This window comes from Onychomys torridus, chromosome 3, assembly GCF_903995425.1.
Source record: "Onychomys torridus chromosome 3, mOncTor1.1, whole genome shotgun sequence".
NCBI classification, from domain to species: Eukaryota; Metazoa; Chordata; class Mammalia; order Rodentia; family Cricetidae; genus Onychomys; species Onychomys torridus.
Window position 1 is genome coordinate 62,826,146 of NC_050445.1, and position 15,716 is coordinate 62,841,861.

A 15,716-nucleotide genomic window follows, 5' to 3' on the forward strand; every position below is an offset into this window, starting at 1 on the left:
CACCTTTATCAAACTGCAAAGTACTTTACTATGCCACATAAGCCAACCAATGACCTAAACAGGAGGGAACCTGCCAAAATCTTATGTAACAGGGATCCTGGAAGGGGGTGCTGATTTGACCCATCTCTCACAGATTGGACCCCCACCTACAAACAACCATGGGCTTCACTTGTTGTTCCTAAAGCAATGAGGTTTAGAAAAGGTAAAATTTTGACAGGTTAAGGGAGAATCACCATTGGCACTTTGAGACCTTCCCATCTTGAGGCAGGCAGGTAGCTCTCATCCAGGAGAAGGGAGAAGGACCCATCCTAGAGCTGGCATAGTTAGTTGTGAAATGTTGCTACTCATATTACTAACTCTTTGGAACCCAAAAAGCAGAGCTGTACCCATATGCCAGTGGTACAGTGCTTTCCCAGATGACCGGGGCCCTGGGTTCTACCCCAGCACTGCAAAGGAAAGGGAAAGAGTGAAGAATGGAAAACCAAAGCCAGAAAGCAAACCAAGCCTTGCACATGTCTCATAACTCAGAGCCTGCTGGCTTAGACATTTCCTCTCTCTCTCCTTGGTTCATGACTGCATAAGAGTCAAGTACACAGCAAAGAGCCTGACAATCTGAACGGCCATCTCTGCAGATGTAAAATGTAAACACATGTTCATCTTATATTTAAGCATGCTCACTTCAGACTTATTACTGGCATACTTTCACTACTTAACCAGGGTCTTTGTGTGGGCATTCCCTTGTTAATCTGTAACTCAAAAAAGTTATTTTCATAAGGACAATAGAGAAATAAAATGTGTGTAGTGCTGGGAATATAGCCTAGCTATAGTTCATGAATGCCACGCAAGTGGTCCACTACTGACCTATAGCTCTAAGCAGGAAAAAGATGTTAGTCCAGAAGAAATCAACCATAAACTAGTAGAGATGAACCATGAAACATCACAAATGATATCTAGTCAATTTCTGACATGATGTGTATACTTACAGCCATGTAGTCATGTGCTGAATTTTAAACATAGCAGCTGTGTCTTAATCAGTGAAACAAAATTAAGAATTAGCTATAACAAACCCATACAATTAAAGCCAAAATGAATTAGGATTAAATTTGATTAATTCATAATTTTCAGCTCCTCTACCTGCCTTTGCCTATAAGGGAATTACTCACTGACATCCCCAAAGTGGATTGTCCCAGGGAAACTTACATTTGGATAAAACCTCAATTGCAGTACCTTAAATGAAAATGCCCAAGTCCGAAAGAAGTTACCACTCTTTGTAGGTATTGCAAGAATTCTCATAAGTCCCCTTCCCATCGTGCTCCTTTTGAAATAAACAGACACAAAATAACCCAGTTACTAAATGGGCTTTTCTCCCAAATACACAACCTTAAAATGGTCTGCTAGAGAATTATGTGGTTCCAAAGCTTTATTTCTGCATACAGCAGCTATTTGTTAATGATGGAACCCAAATTGTTTTGTTGTTCTGTCTTTAGTGGCTAGTAGTTGAGGAAATAATCTGACCATTACTTCATTAGATTTTGGTGATAATCTTTTCAAAATGTGTTTCTTTTTATTATTATAGCTATTGCTTTCCATATTAGAAAATGAGCCATTTGCTCCCAAATTACAATAATATAAATTAAGTCCATTGTTTTAAAAACCAAAAGCCTCACTGTAATGTCTTCACTAGTCCAAAATTCATGGCCTTAAATGACCTGATTCTGTCATCTTAGCTTCCCAAAGGGCTAAGACTAAAAGTGTACACCACCATTGTCCACCTATAAATGAGTTACTATATACTGATTTTACGATCAAACGAATTTCACTAAGGCATTTTCATAAGCACATATTTTTATTCTGATCAAGGCCTCCCCCAGATCTCCTCTCATACCTGTTTCATTGGTCATTCCCCTCTTCAGATCCTTTTACTTTTGTGTCTCAGTTTTTAAAGATGTCTAGACATCGTCCATTAAGGACACAGGTTTGTTTTTCTGAGTCTGGTTTGTTTTGCTTTAACATGAAGAGATAGGTTACTCAGTTGTGTAATTTTTAGAAGGATAATTTTATATATTCAACAGTCTAGGCTATAGAAAATGGAAGAATTTGTCTTGGGTAGGAAATGGCAATTTAAAAACGCCTATAATTATCAGCCCAGTATAACAATTAAAGACATAGGTAATGATCAAAATATCTTATAAACAAAATCTTTTCACATAATATTTTGCCCTCAAATGCAATTAATTCTTTTCCTCAATTGCAGACACTTGAACTTTTTGAAAGTCCTGGTGCTGTAATGCTTGTTTGTGTTGAGAAACGTGTATCATGGAGTTCATTTTAGTATGCTACTAAATCTGCTACTGTGTGCACATTCAAAAACAAAAAAACAATCCATAATTTCTTGACTGTTACCACACAACCATAAATTATGATGTACACTGCCTCAGCATCTAGCTCCATGGGTAAATTCATATGCTAATTTGAATAGTTTATCTGTAGAGTGAGTTTAATTATCTCCACACCAATCATGTTCTCCAGGAATAATGAGCTTCCAGATCTTTTCACGCTTTGAAATCTGCTCTTTTTCTTCCCTCCCCTTTAATGTGAGTGTAAGCAACAAGAGTGAGTGTTCTCAGACAGTGGGATCATTCCCTGTTCATCATTCTGATGTTTGCCAAAATTCTTCCTTTCGGTAGAACCTCGTTGTCTGATTATTTATAGCATAATCAATCTATTACAATTTACTAAGGATTTTACAATAACAAGTTCATTACAAATCCTTTTTCTTCATCTGCTGACGTGGTCCTATTAGTTTCCTCTTTTACCCTGTTCATTATAGGGTTGATTTAAGAATTTAGACCAAATTTTTATCCTCAGCACATGTACCTCTTGATGATGATGTTTTTGCCTTTTTATGTGTTGTAGACTAACTTGGCTACTATATTTTTCAAAATCCTAGTGTCCACATTCATGAAAAAGACTCTTCTGCAATTTCAATTACTCCCTGTTTAATAGGCTTACTCGTTTTTGATGTCAAGGGTATATTGACCTGACTAAGAGCTAAAAGGTATTCTTTCTTTTTTTCTATTTCCTAGAAGAGTTCATGTAAAAACTAATATTTTTCTCCCTGAAGAACTAGAAGAGTACACATCCATGAGGCTACCTGGATATCTTTTAGGAAGACTTTTAAGTCAAAATTGTGTTGGGGAAGTGAGATGGTTCATGGGGTAAAAACTCTTGCTGTCTAAGCATGATGACCTAAGTCAACTCCCCAGAGTCCATGTGCAAAGCTGAGCATGGGCATGTGACATCACTGCTGCTGTGGGAAGAAACAGGAGAGTGGCTGGGGCCTGCTGGTTGACAGCACAGCCCTGTGTCCAGGCCATAGGGCCAAGTAAGAGAGCAAGGCCACTACCTTCTCCAAGTGTATGCATACACACATATAAATATATACTACATGAATATGCACCACACACATACAAAATAAAACAGAGATTAAATTTTGTCAGCTAACACGTAATGCTGTGAGGTTTTTTTCTGTTTCTTTTTCTATATGTGTTTGTAACATTAAGGATGTGTTCTTTTCGTGCAGTTTTAAATTTTTAGAGGAATAAAGTAGTTCAAAAATATCATTTTGCTGTTTTGAAATACCCTTGGAACTTGTGGTGATATCCCTTCTATTCTTTCTAGCATATAAAATTTGTACTGCCCCTTCCAAGCTTTATTAGGAATTCACACATTCTATTAGCACCCCCCATGACCAATTTTTAAATACTTTTCTGTTGAAAACAAGGTAACATTCATGTAACATAAAATTCACCATTCAACTGTTTTACAGTGTACAATTTAATAGCATCTAGTCAGTTGATGATCCAGCTATCATTACTCTCTTCTGCCAGGATATTTCATCACCTCTGGAAGGAAATCCATCAAGTTCCACTCCCACTGTCCACACCCTCCAACCCTAGCAACTACTGGTCTGTGTGTGTCTCCACACTTGCCTGTCACAGCTTCTTCACAGAAACACAGTCCTGACACACTTTGCTTTTAGTCCGACTTGCTGTATGTAGCATAGCACTTACAAGATTTATACATACTGTAAAATGAATGAAGACCATTCTTTCTCATGGCTGACTCTGCTTATTTCTTACATTTCTGTTTCTGCTTCATTCAGTACTTAATGTTCTTGGTTCCATCCTCCTGTTAGCCTCAAGTTTTTCAGTTCCTTGAGATGCACAGGTAACTTAAGGGAAGGGACATGGTTTAATTTGTTTGGTTTATCTATTTTTGAAGTGCTAATTTGGGATGGCAATAGTTAAGAACTTGTCAAATCTGTGTGTACAAACTTGGAGCTCTCACTCATTCTTACGAGATGAGTCGGTGCGACATGACAACAGTAACGTCGGTTTTATTTTTACTGGGATACTGTAAGGTATCATACTTTAAGAGAAGAAATAAGGACTAGTAGAGGCAAAGAAAAAACGGGAGAGATTTTAAAAGTCAAAGTGTTTTGATGAACTTTAAAAAAATATTTCATTACAAATTTCTGGTGAGAAAGAAATGCTAAGTTCAGACCATTTCTATGACTGCCCATATATTTATTTGTTTATATCCCCTGGACTTAGTCTTATTTGCTCATTTTAATACTCTGAAATAGAAAAATTGTTTAGCGATAGTTTTTAAATGTGTAGAAGATGAACTGATAGTTATGCATAAAGTAATAATAATTATTATTACATGCTTAACATTGATAGAATCTGGAAGTCAATAAATTATGGTGTATTCAAGTATTCTAGAAACTTGTGTAATTATTTATTTATTTATTTATATGTGCATTGGTGTTTTGTCTGTGTAAGGCTGGAAATGGAGTTACAGACAGTTGTGAGCCACCATGTGGGTGCTGGGAATTGAACCTGTAAAAATAGTCAGTGTTCTTAACCACTAAGCTATCTCTCTAGTCCTTGTGTAATGATTTTGAAACTTTTAACCATTTATCTATTTGAAAACACTTACTGAGTACTTTTCCTTTGTTGGCTGTTGTCCCAAAATCAGAACTATAGCCCTAGCAAGGCACTATTATCAAATAAAATCACATTCTAGTGAGAAAAACCAAATCAGAAGGCATTAATAGCTGGGTGGTAGTGGCACATGCCTTTAATTGCATCACTTGTGAGGCAGAGACAGGAAGATCTCTGTGAATTTGAGGTTAGCCTGGTTTACAGAGCAAATTCCAGGACAGACAGGGCTGTTACACAGAGAAACACTATTTCAAAAACTAAAAAAAGAAAAAGAAGAGAAGAGGAAAGAAAAGAATAAAAAAGGAAAGCAAGCAACCAATCATTAGTAATGGTAGGAATATAGAGAAGAAGTGTGGTTCAATGAGTAACATGAAAAGGTGTCATCATTTAGTGATCAGGAAAGGCTACCAGAGGTAAATTTCAAGGTAGTACCCAAAGGAGCAAAGAGGATTTGGAAATGTCAAAACCAGAAAAGGATTCCCTGGAAACTTTTAGGCCACTCCAGCCAGGGAAGAAGGTAGGTGAACTGCAGATCTTTACCTCTCTGTCTGTTCTTCCAAAACCAATTCCCCAGTAAATCAAGAGAGGAAACACACACACACACACACACACACACACACACACACACACACACACACATATGCATGCACACACACACGCACATGCACACACACACACCACAAAACAAAATAACAGGAATAAACAAACACTATTCACTATCTTTCAACATCAGTGTATTCAATTCCCCAATGTAAAGACACAAACGGATTCCAAGCAAATGGACCTATGAAGCAAGCTGATGTAGCCATTTTAATATCTGACAAATTAAATTCTAAACCAAAACTAATCAGAAGATCTAGGGAATGGCATCATCTACTCCTCAAAGGAAAAATCCATTGAAATTCTTAACATCTATGCAACAAACACAAAGGCACACAAAATAGTAAAACAAACACTACCTCAGCTTCAGTCACATGTTGACCCTCACACACTGGCAGTGAGAGACTTCAACACCCCACTTTCACCAGTAGACATGTCATCCAGACAAAAACTAAACAGAAAAATTCTGATGTTAATTGACATTATAAACCAAGTGGACTTAACTGATATCTAGATGGAACATTGCATCTAAACGCACAAGAATATACACCTTCTAAACAACCTTATGGAACTTTCTCCAAAATTGACCATATATTGGGATACAAAGCAAGTCTCAATAGATACAAGGAAATTGAAATAATACACTGTGTCCTATCTGACCACCACGGATTAAAGCTGGAAATCAACAACAGAAACAACAGAAAGCTTACTGAATCATAGACACTGAAAAACTCACTACTGAATGAAATGGGCCATGACAGAAACAAAGAAAGAAATTAAAGACTTCCTAGAATTTAATGAAAATGAATACACAGCATACCAAACTTATGAGACACTATGAAAGCAGTGCTAAGAGGGAAATTCATAGCATTAAGTGCCTACATTAAAAAAAAAAATTGGAGAGATCTCATACTGGCAACTTAACAATGCACCTGAGAGCTCTAGAACAAAAAGAAAAAATCATACTGAGAAGGAGTAAAAAGCAAGAAACAATCAAATCAATAAATCAGGGCTGCAATCAATAAAATAGAAACAACAAAAACAATAGAAAAAAAGAATTGATTCTTTGAGAAAAATCACTCAGATCAAAAACTCTTATCCAACTAACTAAAAGGCAAAGAGAGAATATTCAAGTCAGCAAAACTAGAGATGAAAAGGAGGATTTAGCAACAGGTACAGAGAACATCCAGAGAATCATAAAGACATAGTTTAAAAACCTGAACTCCAACAAACTGGAATATCTAAGGAAAATTTTCTTGATACATATCACTTACCAAAGTTAAATCAAGATCAGATAAACAATTTAAACAGCCCTATAACCCCTTTAAAAAGCCCAAGGTTTAGCACAGACTTCTACCAAACTTACAATAATTAATACCAATACTCCTCAAATTATTCCATGAAATAGAAACAGAAGGAACATTGCCCAATTCATTTTACTAGGCCACAGATACCATGATACCCAGATCACATAAAGACACACCAAAGAAAGAAAACTTCAGACCATTTTCCATATGAAAATGGTGCAAAAATACTCAATAAAATACTTGCAAGCCAAATCCAAGAATACATCAAAAACACCATCTACTGTGAACAAAGAGGCTTCATCTCAGAGATGAAGGAATGGTTCAATATATTTAAATCAATAAATGTAATCCACCATATAAGCAAACTGAAAGGCAGAAATCACATGATTGTCTCATTAGATTAAAAAAAAGCTTTTGACAAAATTCAACACCTCTTCATGGTAAAAGCCCTGGAGAGATTAAGGATATAAGAAACCTAACTAAACATAAGAAAGGCCATTTAAAGCAAGCTGGTAACCATCATAAACAAATGGAGAGAAACTCAAAGTAATTCCAGTGAAATCAGGAACAGAGCAATGTTGTCCATTCTCTCCACACCCACTCAAGTACTTAAAGTCTTAGCTAGAATAAAAAGACAACTGAAGGAGATCAATGGGCGAACAGATTGAAAGGAAGAAGGTATCTTCATTTGCAGGTGATATGATAATGTATATAAATGATCCTAAACATTCAACTGGGAATTTTCCCTACAGGTGATAAATACTTTCAGTAAAATAGCCTGAGATAAGATTAACTCACAAAAAATCAGTAGCCTTCCTATATACAAATGATAAATGGACTAAAAAAGTAATCAGGGAAACATCTTTCACAATGGCCTCAAATAATACAAAATATCTTGGGGTAACTCTGACCAAGCAAGTGAAAGACTTGTATGATTAAAAAAAAAAAAAAAAAAAACACTTCACGTCTTTGAAGAAAGAAATTGAAGAAGACATCAGAAGATGGAAAGATCTCCCATACTCATGGATCAGCAGGATTAATACAGTAAAAATGATCATCCTATCAAAAGCAATAGGCAGATTGCTTCAATGCAATTTCATCAAATGCAATCCCCATGAAAATTCCAACACAATTCTCCACACATCTTGAAAGGACTATTTTCAGCTGAATATGGGAAATAAAAAACCCAGGATAGTTAAGACTACCCTGAATAATAAAAGAACTGCCGGAGGTATCACCATCCCCTATTTCAAGTTGTACTATAGAGCTGTAGTAATAAAAAAAAAAATCATGGGATTGGCACAAAAAAAGACATATTAATCAATGAAATAAAATTGAAGACCAGTCATAATTCTACACACCTATGAACACCTGATTTTTGATAAAGAAGCCAGAAATACACACTAGAAAAAGACAACATCTTCAACGAACAGGGCAGGTCAAACTGGACATCAGCATGCAGAAGAATGAAAATAGGTCCATATTTATCACCATTCACAAAACTCAAGTCCAAGTGGATCAAAGACCTTAACATAAAACCAGATTCACCAAACCTAATAGAAGAGAAAGTGATGGATAGCCTTGAACTCATTGGCACAGGGAAAGACTTTCTGAACAGAACACCAATAGCACAAGCACTAAGATCAACCATTAATAAATGGGATCTTATGAAACTGAAAAGCTTCTACAGAAGGCAAAGGACATTGTCATTTAGACAAAGTGGCAGCCTACATAATGGGAAAAGAATTCTACCAACTCCACATCCAATAGAGGATTAATATCCCAAATATATAAAGAACACAACAAAACTAGATATCTAAAATGTAAATAACCCAATTAAAAATGAGGTACAGGTCTAAACAGAGAATTCCCAATAGAGGAATCACAAATGACTGAGAAACACTTAAAGCATTGTTCAGCATTCTTAGCCACCAGGGAAATGCAAATTAAAACTGCTTTGAGGTTTCATCTTATACCAGTCAGAATGGCTAAGATAAATAATACAAGTGACAGGTCATGCTGGCCAGTATGTGGAACAAGGGAAATACTTCTCCATTGCTGGTGGGAGTGCAAACTTGTATAATCACTATGGAAATAAGTATGGTAGTTCCTCAGGAAGATGGAAATCAATCTACCTCAAGATCCATCTTTACCCTTCTTGGGCATATACCCAAAAGATGCTTCATCCTACTACAGAGACACTTATTCAACAATGTTAATTGCTGCTCTATTCATAATAGCCAGAATTTGGAAACAACCTAGATATCTGTCAACAGAAGAATGGATAAAGAAAATGTGGTATATTTATACAATAAAATATTACTCCGCCATAAAAAGGATGAAATCATGAAAATTATAGATAAATGGATAGAACTAGAAAATAAATCTTCCTGAATGAGTTATCCCAGACCCAGCAAGAGAAACATGGTATGCATTTGCTTACATGTGGGTATTAGCTGTTAAGTTGATTATGACTAATCTGCAATCCACAGAACCACAGAGACATATTATACGACTATTTTAGGACAATCTGTCTTTCTTCAAATTGACCAGTCATCAAAAAGGGTTCTCTCTCTCTCTCTCTCTTTCTCTCCCCCCCCCCAAACAGTTAACTATAAATCAGCAGACCAAGGGAGACAGGCAGCTCTTGTTAGGTAAGGGAAATAGAACAGATATTTGTGGATGGACATGGGGTCTGAAAGAAGAGGATTGAGTGGGAAGGGCACAAAGGGACACAGGGAGAAACACCTAAAATCCAAGGCCATTTGAGGGCAACTATGGAAACCTAATAGAGTAGAAGCTTCCTAATATACACATATATAAAGTTGATCTAAATGAAATCCCCAAATAATGGGCTCTGGGGAGACAGAGCCCAAACTGGCCATCACTTGTCACCTACACAACTTACTGAATATGGAGAAGTCTGGCTTGTATCTGCAGAGAACCTTCAACCCTTTGTGCAGCATCTTTGGTACAGGAAGGTACTCTGTACTCTTCTAAGGGAGAAAAGTACACACCACACCAGTCACAGACCCTGTGATCTACAATGGTGTCCTGCCTGCAAGCTATGCCAGGAAAGTGGTGGCACAAAGCTTGTGGGAGTAGCCAACCAATATCTGATTTGACTTAAGGCCCACTCCAGAAGATGGAACCTACACTCAACTCTGCTTGGGTGAACAAGAACCCAAGACTAGATAGTGCAGGGATCAAGGATAAAACCAAATACCACTGACCTAAAAATTAAAACAAAAAAAAAAGTAGCAATAAAATGATTCCTAATAACATTCTACTATGCTTATAAACCAGTGCCTTACTCAGCCATTATCTGAATGACTTGCAGCACTTGGGGACAAATACAGAGACCCTCAGCCAGACATGATGCAGAGAGTGGAAGACTGTGGAACACTCAGCCCTCAATGGGAGGTCTCCATCAAGTCCCTCTGTTTCAGGGTTCAGGGCACCAGATGGAAGAGGAGGCAGAGCTAGTGTAAGAGCCAGAGGAGGTGGAGGACACCAAGGAAACAAGACCCTCTAAGTCATCACGATCAAAGCTCACATGAACTCACAGAAACTGAGGCAGCATGCTCAGAGTCTGCGCTGGTCCAGACCAGGTCTTTTGGGTTTATATTTTGATTTCCAGTTTAGTGTTTTTATGAGATTCCCGAGTGGGAATGAATGGGTCTCTGATTCGTGTGCCTTCTCTTGAGCTCTTTTCCTTTTGTTTCTTTTGTCCAATGTGAATATATTAGTTTTGCTATTATCTTGCTTTATTTTATGCTTATCCTTTAGAAGCCTGTTTTTTATTCTAATGAGAGAATGAAAGGGAGTGGATCTGATGAGAGGGGAGGTGAGGAGGAAATGGAAGGAGTAGAGGGAGGAAAAACCATAATCAGGCAATATTATGTGAGAAAAATTCTATTTTCAATAAAAGGAAGAAACGTAAAATGGGCAAAACAAAAGTAAAGCAAACCATCAACTCGCCCTGTTGGTTTTAATGTGGCGCTGATATTCATTCAGCGGGTTATTACCATACGAGAAAGGCCATGAGGCAGTACAAAACCCACTATCAGAGTTTCATTAGGAGGAGGGGGGACAGGACAGGGTGTGTGGTCAGGCCTCTGAAAAAACATGTGCAGAGAGAGGGGAGCGGGGAGGAGATGAAGGGACGAGTCTGTGATCCGCTTCTTATGGATTCCCCTACACATGCACAGAGGGGAGTATGGAGCTGCACCATGCATGTGCATAGATTGCCTGATCACGCAGCACACTGATTACTTAGGACATAAGGCCCCTTGCTTAGCTACTGAACTGTGCATTTGTGGTCATGGAGCTGGGGGAGTGGCCAGAAATTCCAACACCCCCTCCAAACACAAACACACCAAAAACAAAAACAAAAATCAGAAAAGAACAGGTGCAAACAGAAGCCAAGAGTTTCAGAATGTGTCTATGGATTGAAAGTCATTCATTGACAGTCTCCTGGATATCTCTAATTAGCTAGGAGTTTTCACTTTTCTTCTGGTCAAGATTCCCAGTTTATGACCTGGTCACAATGGATGTGGTGGGTGTGGAATGTGGATGCTATGCATATGCAAGGCGCTCAAAACAGAACTAGCTGCGCCCAGCTGAATCTCAGAGACAGGTAGATACTGGACACAACAGGAAGACTTCTTGCTGTGCAGCCTACAGAGCTGAGCAAACAAGCTGGACAAGAGATTCGTATCTTGCATAATTGATGGCTGATTCATACTATAAGCTTTAGTTTTAAGTATTGACAGTAAATCCATTTGAACAGAGCCTGCATTTATCCTTTTCTAAACTTATTTTGATTTGACAAACAAAAATTGCTTACTTATATCCATTGTGTACTAGGTGACGCATTGTGGTATGTACACACTGCTGAAACATACACCTCAAGTTTATTGCTTAACCTTTGGTGTGGTGACAATAATCAACATCTATTCTTTTCCCAGTTTTCAGTAAAACGGTATCATGCTATAGTCACCAATTTGTATTATAGATCTCTTAAATATTTTTCCTCATGACTTAAATCTTATATTCCTTGATATATATATATATATATCCCCAACCAATCTCTACCCAGCCTTTGGAAATTACCATTTCTACTGTCTACTCCTATAAATTCAATGATTTTAGATATTACCTTTAAGTGAGATCATGCAGTATTTCTCTTTCTCACCTGAGCTATTACCTTTAACATAATGTCTTGTAGATCATCTGTATTTTGCAGATGACAGAATGTTTTCTTTTTAGATGTTGTATAATATTTCACTGTGTTTATGTATTACATTTTCCTCAATGGGCCTTTGTTAATTCATGTTTCCTGGCTCTTAAGCATTGGCCTCTGAAAGGTGATAGAGGTGTTCTGTATAATCTACATTTCTTTAAAACTCTAAGAATTTCATTCTGGATTAATGTTTCCCTACTTGTTCCAGCAAAAACTGAGCATAACTCTCCCTCAGTAAACAAAGGAGAATGTGCAGCAGCTTTGGTATTCCCTGTATGCTGCATCTCCCATGGATCTGTTCAAATCTCCACCCTCCCTGTCATGTTTCTGTCTTTAGGAGTTTCAGTTTCTTCCAAGAACAGCTGACATACCACTTCCGATTCTGGAACCACCTTCTGTGCTGGAAATCTTGTTAATACGGGAACTTTGGAGAAGAAAAGGAACAGGTTGAGAGTAATCAAACTGCTGTCCAAATGCTTATCTCTGTACCTATATACATTGCATCTCCCAGACCTCATTGGAGAAATTCCTTTGTGCAGTCAACCTTGGTCAACACGGAAATTCTCAGCCGGTCAAAGTACAGAGAATACACGTCTAGGGAGTACTTAACCACAGACAGCCCATGACCAATAGGATCTTACCACCAGAATCTAGTGTACAGTGTATATCAACAGACATGTATAACAATAGCTCCCCTACAAGGGTCAGGCATCATCTCAGAAGAGAGAACTCAAAGATTTTAAGAGTCCAAGGTCAGGGTGGCTGATGTGAAACAGTGTCTTCTGAACATCCCAGGACCACAGCACATATAAACTCATAGAAACTGTGGCTGCCAGCACAAGATGAAATGTGTGCAAGGTCAAGCCAGGCAAAATTCCAGCGTGGAGGAGGTGTTTATGAGGTCATACCCCCAGCTAAGGACTTACTGACAACTGATGGCTGCTTGAGAAAGGAGAGTCAATTTTCCTTAAGAGTGTAGCCCTGATAGGTGGACTTTGCTCCAGCTGGTGGCCCTACACCCATGAGTATATGTACCACCAACTGGACTTGGATTAGAAAGAAAAGGAAAAAGAAGATGTGAAGTTGGGAGTGATAAAGGATGGATCTGGGAGGAGTTGCAGGGGGGTGAATATGATCAAAATACGTTGTATGCACATAGGAAGTTTTGAAAGAATTAAGAAAAATATTATATTTACGTTTTAAAAATCACAAGGCTGGCTAGGCTTTCCCCGCTAAGATTACATAAGCAATAAGCAGTTGCTGGAAATGAGGATGCTTTTCTGTGGAGCTACCTGCAAACTGGGTAGTGAGCTCCAGATACGTAGCCATCATATGTAAACCTGTGCTGGATTGGGCTTTTCATATTTTCAGATTGCTATATCTGCCCTTAGGCCATCCATGTTCCTATAAGTAACCCCAGTGAACTCATCAGATCACCAAGCCTAAACAATGATGTACCTTTGTTATCTCTTAATATCTACAGATAAGTAATCCAGGTACAGGGAGTTTTTGCACGTCACTCAAGCTGGCGGCAGAACTGGCAGCCCTGGTTGAGGAATCTTCAGAAAGTTCAGCTGAGGTAGCAGCACAGAGGTGAATCAGACTTCAGGGTAACTCACATGGTTTCTTACAGATGTTAGTCCCTTGTCTCATAGGCTTGTCTCCAGAACTATGGCAGAACAAGACAGCTATTCTCTCTTCAAGTGAGCTATTTTTCAGAGTGAAACAGCAAGGCACCCTGAACCCCCATCAGAAGCTGCATCTTTTAAAAGCTTAAGGTTCACAGTGACGTCCTAAGCTCCAGTCCACACTCAGGGGCAGAAATAATTAAGCCCCACCTCCCGAGGGGAGGCACACAGAAGTTGTACACAGGTATCTTGAAAACCACACCGCTCCCGAATCAATCAGCCCACTTCTGCATTTTCACAGCTGCTCCTGTGTCCCAGTCACCGTCTCCAGGCTAGAACAACCCATTCATTGTTCTCTCCCTAATCCCTCAACTGATTCTCCTCACCATAGCACAAGAAATCTTTCAAAACTGTAAATCAGATTATACCAGTCTCCTGCTTCAGCTCATCCTTTTCATGGCTTCTGGTTTTATGTTCCTGTCATGTCCCACACTGCCCCACAAGACATGGCCTGAGCTTAGCCCTCTAGTTTCTTCCCAGCCCCTCTGCACTGTGTGCCGGCTTCCTAGTTTCACACTTCCCTTCCACATGTGTGTCTTCCTTAGCTTTGCTGCGTGTTGACTAGAATGCTCTGCCCTGGCCCTCACTTGCTCACCAACTGACTGACTGTCCCTTGCATTTCCTTCTTGCCATTCAGGGATTAGCTTGCGTGCTGCTTTGTCTGACAGACCTTTCCTAGTTTCCCTAGCCACAGTAGATGTGCCCCCTCTTCCCACCAATGCCCCCCCACACCCCCACCCCACCCCACCCCACTCCACCCCCATCACCAACCAGGCTCTAACACCAGGCTCTGTTTCCAATGCAGAATTAGTAGTGGGGATAATAAACTTTGTATGCTGGTCGGCAAATAGGTAAACAGCCACTTCCTCAAGCTCCACAGTCTCCCACAATTTTGACCCTTCTACCACTTCTAAGGACCCCTGTCTTCATTTCACAACCACCGGCAGCTGGGAGGTTATTGCCTGGGACAACAGGTTCTCTATGGTGTTGCTTCCAAAAAACACTTTGTTCAGTTGTGACGAAAGAGGCTGTGCCGTGCCTGTGGCTCTGGCCTCTGACCACACCTCTGCTCATGCAATCCTCCTGTGTATTCATTTACTCACTTGTCTACAGCCTGACTTTTCTTACCAACCTGTGAACTGTGGGGGAAGGGGCATCAACCCCAATTGAATCAACTGTCTCTCATCTCCTACAACAGTTTCTGGCACCCTACAGTGACTCAAACATTTGAAAAGCATGAAGAAATAGCAAAGGACAAGGATTAAGGGATTGAGGAGTTGGTGAACAGGGGCAGACTGGACAGACATGCCACTTGCTGTCCGCTAGCCCAGCTGTCCTGTGGCCAGCAAAGAAGCCAAGGGGTTCTGTTAGCACAAGGAATTCTCCCAGGTTCTTGCTTGCTTCTCCTGTTTGTGTCTTTTCGTTCTTCTTTCAGCCCATCTTCTCTCTCTTTCCTTGCCCACCTTGCTTATCTCTTCCAAAGCCAAGAGCAAGCATGGTCTCAGTCAGTCTGCAGAACTCGATAGCGTGGGCTGGGATCCAGTGACGGAGATCCTTCTTTCCTTGTCTTGCTGTGACCTCCACACTGCTCTTCCTCTGGGTCCTCCCATCCCTCTGACCTCCCACAGCTATCACAGGCCGATTCACCTGAAGGAAAAGGAGGAAAGCTGGCTTCCCAAGGTAGAAGGTTCTCTCCCAGCCTCCTATCTCTTACCTGGGAGACGTGTACTTAATCTCAAACCAGATGATATCTTGAAATGTGTCCCATCCGACTGAGATCTGGCCTTCACTATTCTCAGTCTTCTCGGAATTAATCAAGGGGTCTGGAGGAGTGAAGAGGTCAACTCAATCCCTATTTCTATTCCCA